Consider the following 12,020-nt stretch of genomic DNA (forward strand, 5'->3'; position numbering starts at 1 on the left):
AGGCTAGGCTAGGCTAGGCTAGGCTAGGTTAGGCTAGGCTAGGCTAGGCTAGGTTAGGTTAGGCTAGGCTAGGCTAGGCTAGGCTAGGTTAGGCTAGGCTAGGCTAGGCTAGGTTAGGTTAGGCTAGGTTAGGTAAGGTTAGGTTAGGTTAGGCTAGGATAGGTTAGGCTAGGTTAGGCTAGGCTAGTCTAGGCTAGGCTAGGCTAGGCTAGGTTAGGTTAGGCTAGGTTAGGTAAGGTTAGGTTAGGTTAGGCTAGGATAGGTTAGGCTAGGTTAGGCTAGGCTAGGTCTAGGCTAGGCTAGGCTAGGCTAGGCTAGGCTAGGTTAGGCTAGGTTAGGTTAGGCTAGGCTAGGCTAGGTTAGGGTAGGTTAGGCTAGGCTAGGTTAGGTTAGGGTAGGTTAGGCAAGGTTAGGTTAGGCTAGGTAAGGTTAGGCTATGTTAGGCAAGGTTAGGTTAGGTTAGGTTAGGCTAGGTTAGGCAAGGCTAGGTTAGGTTAGGTTAGGCTAGGCTAGGTTAGGTTAGGTTAGGCTAGGCTAGGTTAGGTTAGGTTAGGCTAGGTTAGGTAAGGTTAGGCTAGGCTAGATTTTTATGATAGCTTTGTGTGAGGAAAAGATAAATATTAAAAAAAATTTTTTTACTGAATATCTAGCTCCGAAATCTCATCTGTGTTTGCATTCAAATTCAAAATGTCATTGATGTGCCAGGTATGAGGTCATTTATGATAAAACGCCATTGGTTCTTACATTTGTTATAATATAAAGTGAAGCAAGTTTGAATATGTGGAACGGAGAATGAGATTTGACAGAAGTGAATCAGTGAATATCATTGAATGATATTCAGAAACTAAGTTTTTACAGAAACTAAGTCAAATCGTATGACTATATATAGTGTGTGTGTCATATGTACTATTATTTTGTTTGTTTGACATTTTTGGAGCTTGACATCCCCAGTCCCCTTTTAATTTCACTGTATAGAACAGAGCAGTGTGAACATTCCAAAATAAGGAAAGTGATACAGGTTAAAAAGGACACAACATTTTATTTGACAGTATTTGATGAGCTGCTCCATTTCAGAGGCTGCGTTCAAATGGCTTATGTTACTAATAATTGTAGCAAATTTAAAACAATATTTTACAAAATTGTATTTTGCATTAAAAAGGCCTTGATTTTGATTGTCTTTATAACACATATTGTGTTAACGTGTGTGTGTGTGTATGTGTGTGTGTGTGTGTGTGTGTGTATGTGTGTGTATGTGTGTGTAATTGTGTAGCAGCAGTGGCAACAGTCTTGTGTCAGGAAAAGACATTGTTGAGCAATCAGTCTACGCTCACTCACATCCGGCACATCTCTCTCTCTCTCTCTCTCTCTCTCTCTCTCTCTCTCTCTCTCTCTCTCTCTCTCTCTATCTCTCTCTCAATGTTTTCCTCTGATTAAAGAATGGTCAGAGATTTTTCAAATATTAAACAAATTAATTGATATCAACACTTTACAATAAGGTTGTGTTCATTAGCACCAGTTAACTACATTAGTTAGTATGAAATAACATTGAACAATGCTTTTATAGAAATTACCAATCTTGTTTAATGCTAATTTCAACATATACTAGCACGTTATTCAAATTGAATGTAGTATATTTTAACATGAATTAATGCATTATGAACTAACATGAACTAACAATGAACAGCTGTATCTTTATAAATGAACATGAACAAAGATGAATCAATTCTGTGAAAATACGTATATTGTTTCTTGTTATTTCCTAATGTTAACAAATAGACCCTAATTTTAGTGTTACCAATTAATTATTTAAATAATTTGCTGAATATTTTCATTCAATTAAATTTTTGCTGCATCTTTAAAAATGTCCTCCAGAGATCCCCGTTTCTACACTTTCCATTGAAGTCTGCAATAGTTCAGTGCATAGACAACACTGATATTCTAAAATCACTAAAAGGAATATTAAGTTATAAAACTTCCACAAAAACATCCCTTTAATCTCATAAAGTGATTTCATGCATTGTCTGTGTGTGTGTCTGTATAATATATACTGTATACTATATATATATATATATATATATATAGGATTTTATAGCATAAAATAAGCAACCTGTGGAGGAACTACAGCCATCCCTGGATCTACAGACGGGTGATAGGTTTCCACATCTCCAAAGCGATATTGGCTTGGGTGCAGTTCAGTATATTGAAGGTCCTGCGGAGCCTCAAATTCACTGTGTTGGACATGAACACTTGTGTAGTCCCATCCAGTCTCTGACACAAAAATAACAGCAAGAGAAAGAAAATAGAGGGTCTGATTTATAAAAACTGGTTTCAAAGTCGTGCAAATTAAGACGTTCAATCTGTTTCTTTTCACATCCTGCTGTTTAAATGTTTCAATGTTAAAGCATCCAACAAAACAGTTCAAGACAATTAGTACTTCAGACAGACAATACATATCAAATAATGCTCTCAAATAATCATCAAAAGTGAATCATCAGAATCAGTTTAATATGTTCCTGATATGTGATACAGTACTTTAAAACTCACCTGGATGAGTTTCGGGGTCAGTACTGAGATATTGGTAGAAGTCGTATGTCGGTCGACCGCCATGATCATACGGAATTATTTCTTCTGATAACTGAAAAACATTGAACTTTAATTTGTTCTTCTACTTCATGTCATATACAGTAATATAGTTAAATACAAAAGTTCCTCCACTACATATATTGTTTTTATTGATCGTACTGGAACTCCACTAAGAGTTTAAAATGTTGTAAAAGCTCAACGCTCAGTTAGACAGAAAACATCTTATTAAATGTAGGACATTTGAGTAAAGTTAAATAGAAAGTGTATGTTGTCACATTAGCCAATTGACTGCAACATATGACAACAAAATTCTACTTTCAAAATATCTTTCCATGTGTTTTACCTGGAACTGCAGACCACCTCTCATACTTACAGGTGAAATAACACAGCTTTCCATTCTGTAATGCAACATGAAGCCCTTCAATCACACAACTTCTCCTACGATGTCTATCTCACAGATTCACTTGTTTACAGAATATTGCATAACATGACTTGGAAATTACTTCACAAGGTCTCTATCCTGTGGTGATTTTTTTTTAAACTGACATTTGCATCAGATGTTGTTTTAAAATTCTCCTTCCTTCAGCTCGACTGTCCCGATTAAAGAGTCAAATGTTGATGGTGTGCGGTGATCTTTCCTGTATTGTCCCTGCTTGATTAATATGACTTCACTAAAGGATTCAGCCTCTGATAGGTCAAATGTGTCGATGACTTGTGATTGTGCATATGTGACAATATCGGCCAATCATGATTCAGATGATGGGTTGTCCTAATATGTATCTCCACCATCTATTAGATTATTTTTGGTATATGCTTTATCAATGAATAATTTGCTGTTAGAAAAGGAAAATAGTTGACTAGCTGAATAACCTTAAAATAGAATTGAACTGATTTGTCATTGAAAAGTTGTTATTAACAGGATGTTATTAATGGATCCTACTCTAGTTTTCACAGAATACCATTGTGTAACAATATCTCAATTGAAGTTGAATTTCAGATGATTTGTTGGAGAAGCCAATGTTAAAGGAAAGCCCTGTGTGTTTGTGAGATGTTGAGGAAATAGGTAGTGCCGTGCCCCTGAGTCACTCAATCTGATGGATTTTTTTGCATGTGCTATTGTCTGAACATTACAAACTGCAGTGTGTCACCCAAAGTGAAGTTCTGACAGTCTTGTTCCCTTTTTAATCAAAGCATTGCACTGTTATCGCAGGTTTTGAGGAAGCAACTACAATCGCTGCATAGACAAACACATTATTCTATGTTTGGTTTGGATTTTTGTATGCTACACTCAATTGTTGATTAGGTGTTTCCACCATTGTTTTGGAAGTGGAAATATTTGAGAGAGAAATATCCCGTAAAACAGAGTAATAATATAGAATAAATAGTAAATAAAAATGATGGAATAAACAGACTTATCCATTGCCTTCACTTACAATTATAATATTTATCTAGCCCAGATGCATGACCCAAAAAGCCTACACAAAGGGGGGTCAAAATGACCCCTAATGGATTTAATGGCTTTCATCTATGAACATGTATCCTGTTTATACAGTGGATATAAAAAGTATACACACCCCTGTTAAAACAGCAGGTTTTTGTGATGTAAAAAATGAAACAAAGATAAATCATATTAGTCTTTTTGCACCTTTAATGTAAAAATTACAACCTGTGCAATGCCACTGAAATCCAAAATGACTCATTTCAGAGAAAAAAATAAATACATTTTAGAATAACTTAACTGCATATGTGTGCACACCCTTTTATAATTGGGTATGTGTCTGTGTTCAGAATCAACCAATCATCAAGCTCATGTGAAATCTCAGCTGTTCTTGTAGGACTCTTCTGACATCTTCTTGGTTGCATGCTACTACAAGAGTCTTACAAAACATCAACGGGATCTCGTTGTTGAAAGGTATCACTCAGGTGAGGGCTACAAAAACATTTCCAAGGCATTAGATATACCATCCACTACCAACAGTGACATTATCAAGAACAAGACGTCCCTCCAAAATTGATGAGAAGACAAAGGGAAAACTGGTCAGGGAGGCTGTCAAGAGGCCTACAGCAACATTTAAGTAGCTGCAGCTCTTTTGGGCAAGTACAGGTTGCTGTCTGGACTATGGGGCAGGGTGGCAAGACACAGGCCTTTTCTGACGAAAAAAGCATGGTGGTGGCAGCATCATGCTTTGGGCTGCTTTTCTTCAGCTGGATCTGGGGCTTTAGTGAAGGTGGAGGGAATCATGAATAGCTCCAAGTACCAGTCAGAACCTTCTGGCATCTGCTAGAAAGCTGAAAATTAGGAGATCTTTCATCTTTCAGCATGACTATGATCCAAAACACACATCCAAATCAACAAAAGTATGGCTTCAGCAAAAAAGATGAATGTTTTTGAATGGCCCAGCCAGAGTCCAGACCTGAATCCTATAGAACATCTGTGGGGGGACATGAAGAGGGCCGTACACAGGAGATGCCCTCGCAATTTAACAGATCTGCAATGTTTTTGCAAAGAAGAGTGGGAAAATATTCCCAAGTCAAGAAGTGCCAAGCTAACAGACTCGTATCCAAACGGACTGAGTATTACTTCAGGGATGTGCACACTTATACAGTTAAAGTTTTTTATTTTTTCTCTGAAACGTGTCATTTTGGATTTCAGTGGCATTGCATAGGTTGTAATTTTTACATTAAAGGTGCAACATTTCTGATATGATTTAGACATTTACATTTTTACATCACAAAAACCTGCTGTTTTAATGGGTGTGTATACTTTTTATATCCACTGTAACTTTATCTTCAATAATTTCAGAATTGGATCATACACAACTGTTTAATTCATGTTTATTTGTTCACTTATATTATATATACCCATTAAAATAAATACAAAATTAAAAGACAAATTCAGTATTGAGTCTTCATAACAAACACATTCAAAAAATCTAATAGTACAGACAGCTTTCTCCTCTGGAATGTTCTAAACTTCATCCTATTCCTGAACAATGTGTGCAGTGTGGCAGTGTGCATTATCCTGCTGAAAGTGTGGCCACTGCCATCAGGGAATACCATTGCCATGAAGGGGTGTACCTGGTCTAAAATGACATTTAGAAAGGTGGCAAGTATCAAATTGATGTCCACGATGGATGGCCGGACCCAGGGTTTCCCAGCAGAACATTGCCCAGTGCATCACACTCCCTCCACCGGCTTGTCGTCTTCCCACAGTGCACCCCGGCTCCATCACTTCCTCAGGTAAACGACACATTCTTACATGGCCGTCCATGTGATATAAAAGAAAACGGGACTCATTGGACCAGGCGACCTTCTTCCACTGCTCCAAGTTCCAGTTTCAATGCTTGTGTGCTCATTGTAGGTGCTTTTGATGGTGGACAGGGGTCATAATGGACACTCTGATGGTCTGCAGCTACACAGCCCCATACACAGCAATATATAAATATATATATATACCTGTTACATTCATAAACCAGACCAAACTGAAAAAAATAAATGCATAGGGGCCATTTTGACCTTTACAAACTTGAGGTAGTGATACAAAAATAAGTTTTTTTCCAAACCTATAACAAATAAATATCAAAATGACATTGTTGAGGCTCGCAAACAAAATTACATGAAATTTCAAAGAATATAATCAATATATTAATCAGAAACATTACACACTATCAGGTCAATTTGACCTTTATGAATTATAGGGCTAGGGTTAAATCAATCTATCTATCTATCTATCTGTACGTACTGTATTACATACTGCATTGGTGTCTGTATGACAAGGCAGATATTTTTAGATCTCAACCTTTTAACTGGGCAAAAGTTATGCCTTTATATTATCAGCCATTATGCCAGTTATCGGCCAAAATGTTTATATCAGAGTGTCCCTACTTGAAACGTGTGACAGGCTTTTTGGAAACACTCCATAAACACACACACACACACACACACACACACACACACACACACACACACACACACACACACACACACACACACACACACACACACACACACACACACACACAAAGTAAATGGGGAAGTTTGGAGCTTTCATATTCACTTCCCCATAATGTGAATGTGAGAGACATTTATGGACACTTGTGTAATGTAATCTCTATTCTGGAGTTGAGAACATGTCTTACAACTACCTGAACTTGAAGAAAACCCTTTTTGCTAACAGCAAAAAATTAAAACTTGGAAGAATAAAACAGTTAATTTAATCTGTAAATGTCTTAGATGGCATTCTGTATTTCATAGTGACCTATGTGAAATCTTTTGGATACGACTAGATGATCAACACTCTGTGACTCCTGTGCTGGAAGCCGAATATTGTGTGAGTGTGTATGTGTGTCCTCATGTTTTCCCAATAGTGCATTGCAGGGTATTTTCGGGCACCACAGGAAGTCCGTTACATCTGCACACTCACACACACACACACACACACACACACACACACACACACACACACACACACACACACACACACACACACACACACACACACACACACACACACACACACACACACACACACACACACACACACACACACACACTCACTGTCTCTGTTGCACAACAGCCCTGAAGAGCTCTTGACTATAACTGTTTCAGGCTAGCCACAGCACCAGCAATACAACTTTTTTTGAGATTTTTCAAGACTTTGTTATTTTGAGTATAACTCATAACAGACCCTCATAAAAGCACAATAAAATAAAAGGATTTGCTATATTTTTTCTTGTTAAACATTCTAATAATGTATTAAATAAATTTAGGTCAGGAAAAATTCTAATGGAAACCACCACGTATAAGCACAACTCACTAGTGTAGATGAATATACCATACGTCTGACAAAAAGACACATATATGTCAGGGCATGTACACTTGATAAGAGCATCATACGGGTTGTCTGTAACAGAGGCTGTGAAATGACTGACAGCTGGTTGTCTTAGTCTTTATCTCAGTGAACAAACTTCCTGCAGGTTACAGCCACTACAGCCATGATAACCACACGGCGATTGGGACCAGCCACACATCTGAGCAGGTTTTCTCTCTCTCTTTCATCTGCATGTCTTTCAAAAACATACATACAAGGACACTGTACATACTGGAAATGAAGTCTGATAAAAAATTCTGTAAAAAGTTTCAGTTTGACTGTATGATGTCATAGTAGTACCATTTTGAGTTCCACAAATACAAAAGATATTCTCTTGTATTTAAAAATAATTTATATACTAATTGAAACACCATTTATTGTTTGTGTAAATGATGCAATGTCTGCCCTAACAAAAATGTGTATGGTGTACCACAAGGCTCTGTCTTAGGACGTTTTTAATTATCCCTGTGCATGCTCCCCTTAGGTGATATTTTAAAGAAACATGTTATTAGCTTTTAGCTTTCATTTTTAAGCAGACAGCACACAGCTTTACATTTACTCTAGACCAGATGTAATTTCACAGTTTTCCAATTTGGTGGATGTCACGATCCCTTTGTTGTCTGCCCCGTGTTTCACTAGTCAATTATCACAAACTACAATTCCCACAATTCCCGGCCCTCATCACTGCCAGCACTTTGTCATTGTCCTCACCTGCATGTCATTTAGTTGTTATTGTGTCTGTGTATTTAAACCCTTTTTGTTCCTGTCATGGTCGATCGTTGTGTAAGCCCTTTTATCGGTCCAATGGCAGTCTCCAATAATACGGGTGAAGGTCTCTGCGCGTTACTGTCTTTCCTTGTACGCAACACAACAATCCATCCATCCATCCATCGTCAACCGCTTATCCTGTGTACAAGGTCGCGGGGGGCTGGAGCCTATCCCAGCTAACATTGGGCGAAAGGCGGGGGACACCCTGGACAGGTCGCAACACAACAATATTAAATGAAATACATTTTCTCTTATGTATTATCTCCTTATTTCATCTGACTCCATAAATGAAAAAGGTTTTTAATGATATCTGAGTATCATTAAAAGTGAGCGAACGTTTGATTATTCTTTTAACTCCTTTAATTATATTTTACCCGTTTAGATTAAGAAACTATGTCGCTTAGAGGTCCTCGCGTGTTTTCTCTACACCGCGGGTCTCACGATCACAAGCGGCCAGTATTGGATAATCAAACAGAGGTAATTGCTATATACCTGAGATCGGTCAAGTTCACAAAATCAAAGATACTTCAGTATAGCCCCATGGAATTGCACACATTTGAATGTAACTTAACATTTTCTTCAGTAGAGGTCACGGCCACTATTACAGATGTAAGTTGACCAACATAACTTCTCTTATAATAGCTTTGGATTGGCCATGCGTGGTTTCCCACGTACACTTATCTGGAGAAATATCAAATTAAAACAGTGGTAAGACACACCCGAATTTAGATTGGTCAAGCAGCGTTTGGTGTTCTAAACGGAAATTCCCTTTTTGTCTTTGCGAACCAAGTACACTTGAATCGATGCCAATTATTAGTCGTCACTAATCTGACGCAGACTTGCGGTAACATTACGAATCGTTTAATCTGTTTGGGAAACAGCAATGTCAGAGTCAGTCAGAATCAAATCAAATGTTGACAATTTATTGACCAGGTAACATAATCAATTCATCAATTCCAATTAGACAGTGATAAGTCAAAGTTAGACATTTTATCAAAACATAAGAAATTTGAATTGCAATCACCTGATATAAATTACACACAGTAAACTGTGTAGGATCATCTGACTACAGAGAACCCTGCACAATGTGTCACATTTCCTTAAATAACCAAACCATGAACAAGGGAATTTTGGGAGTGGTTAGGTTTGGTAGTCCTGGGGACATACCTCATTAACATACAGGCAGGGATGGGGACAGACCTCCAGAATTATACAGCATTTGGCAAAGCTGTATATCTTGTGATTGATTAGGTCCTTTGATGCTTACAAAGAATATACCTAATCTGCATACAGCATGTGGTCCCTGTGGGAGATTTGGGAGGGACATGTCTCTAATAGAGTGCATGATTCTGTTAAGTTCTAAAATCTTAATGGAGATTTGGTTTTTCTGAAAAGGGAATGAGACCACCTTACCAGTCGCACTGCGACCTCTTGAATGATATCAAACATGTATGAACAGAAAACCTCTTATATTACAGAAAAGGATGTCATTCTAAATTGCCCTTAGGTGAGATAGAGGTCAAAATGGGATTTGTGTTGTATGGTCCTTAGCAAGAAAGGAGTGTTATCTTGGGTGGAGATGTTCATGTGAGAGTTTTATGATGTTGGTTCTCGCAGAGTTCTTTGACTTTTACAACCTCTTGATTTCAGCCTTACAGTTGTTTGTGGATGTCTGGATGTAGATGTTTTGCCGTGTTTACCTAGTTTGTCAATGTTAACTTTGCCCACTGTGAATGTTTCTCCAGCCCGTGTATTCTTTGGATGTTTTCGTGTTTTGGTTTTGTTTTTCCCATCGTGGACATTTCCTTTGTTCCAGTCTTGTTTGTTTTCACCTTTGTCGATAAAAACCCGCACTTAGATCCTCACCCCTCGTCTGCCTCCTCCTGCTTGCGCAACAGTGGACATTAAAGACAGGGATGCCTTTTACAGAATTTTAATAAAACACCAAATGTCTCAAAAAAAAATTTCCACCTCAGGTGTACAGCATTTTCCTATATGTAGGGTCGTTTCTAGGATTTGAAAACATCATGGACTGAGACCTTAAACATCAGGTGCTAAGGGTAGCGGTATAAGCATTTAATGCTCTAAATTTGCCATTTACTGTTTTTAGAGGGAATCGCAATTAATTGAAAGAACTAAATAAAACGAGTGACTCAATTGCGAATCAAGCATCGGCTGTTCTGATTTTCTAAGGAGAACATATTACAAAATATATTTTAGCCAGTCAACAATGTCTTTATGAGATAACACTTTACTGAGTAACAATAACCAACATTTACACGATAACTCCCACTTCAGTTCCACTCAAAAAGGTTCTGCACAAAAACATTTAAGGCTAGACTAAACCATGTTTTGCCCTAGTGATGCCCCATCCTAAATGGCTTTCCTGACACTATATGGCATTCTATCTATCTATCTCTCTCTCTCTCTCTCTCTCTCTCTCTCTCTCTCTCTCTCTCTATATATATATATATATAGACATTATGTTGATATCTTGAAGACCACTAGATTAATCACACCTCTACTTCATTTGTTCTTGTCATGAACCCAGATTCCCAGCAATCTGGGTTCAATTCCCACAACACAATGCACCACCTTGATCCCAATAACCTGAATTCTGATCAGCCTCACCTGCACCTTGTCACCGCAGCTATCACTACACCCTTTATAAGAGACTCTATCACTTTCCATGCCTGCGAAGTATATGCTCTATTCCTAGTGTCTAAGACGTTATCAAGCATTCATAGCCTGCCTGATCTCTTGTTAAAGTACCTTTGCCAGTTTTGACTGAGTTTGCCTCCAGCCCTTTTACCTCTGTTTGCCAATCGCTTGAACTTCTGCCTGTACTGATTATTGGATTTTGCCTGCTGTTTGAACTGTACTGTTGCCTGATCAACATTAAACTGCACTTGCATCCTAGTCTTCTGGTGCATTTCCTGACAGTACTGCCATGTCAGTGTTGGCAATTAACCAGCATTTTCCATCAAAATATGGAAGGTCCAGGTACAATAATTCTTAATTATTTTTGATTGACCAGTTAATTTGTTATATTAAAAATCATGTGCCTATAAATTACAAAAGTTTTTCCATGTCATTTTTATCTTTGGCTTGGTCATTGGAGATTATAAGGCACTATTCCATTGTTAGTAAAGCTACTTAGGAAAGAATTGTAATGGTAAAAAAAGAGCTTTATACTAATAAATATGAAGAAAATCAAATAAATTGAATTGCTTTTAAGCACCCAGAAACAATATGGTGACATCTTAACATCTTTTCATCACTAATTAATTATAAGAACACTATACAGCCAATATGGTCCTTCAAGAAGCTTACAAAGACCAATTGAAGACCATTTATTTTAAATAGTTTTGAGGACACATTTGTAGTCAATGACAGTCTTCAGAAGATACTGATGACTGCTCGGCTGTAGTAATCCAATAAGCAAAATGTTAGTCAACAGAATGTTACTGGTGTTACTGTTGCTCTACCTCCATCCTCTGGCAATGAACAGTATCTTACAGCAAGACAACAGCTGCAGGACATAAGTTGGAGAAATACGTCTACTCAGCTGAAAAAAAAAAAAAAAAAAAAGAGAGAGAAAAGGGTAAATAAGTTTGGACTATCTTGAATTTCAGGGTACTGTATATATATATGTGTGTGTGTGTGTGTGTGTGTGTGTGTGTGTGTGTGTGTGTGTGTGTGTGTGTGTGTGTGTGTGTGTGTGTGTGTGTGTGTGTGTGTGTGTGTGTGTGTGTGTGTGTATGTGTATGTGTATATGTATGTGTGTGTTTCCAATGTT

At 37.7% G+C, this 12,020-nt stretch overlaps 1 long non-coding RNA gene across 1 annotated transcript; it reads right to left on the reverse strand.

Moving 5' to 3' along the window:
• Positions 1 to 2,210: 2,210 nt before the first annotated feature.
• LOC127638511 (uncharacterized) lies at positions 2,211 to 3,237 on the reverse strand. The gene is made up of 3 exons (XR_007969868.1): positions 2,927 to 3,237; positions 2,545 to 2,635; positions 2,211 to 2,268 (listed from the first exon to the last, which is right to left on the reverse strand). It is a non-coding gene; the product is annotated as an uncharacterized LOC127638511 (long non-coding RNA).
• Between the last annotated feature and the right edge of the window lie 8,783 nt (positions 3,238 to 12,020).

The sequence above is a fragment of the Xyrauchen texanus genome, chromosome 46 (assembly GCF_025860055.1).
Source record: "Xyrauchen texanus isolate HMW12.3.18 chromosome 46, RBS_HiC_50CHRs, whole genome shotgun sequence".
NCBI classification, from domain to species: Eukaryota; Metazoa; Chordata; class Actinopteri; order Cypriniformes; family Catostomidae; genus Xyrauchen; species Xyrauchen texanus.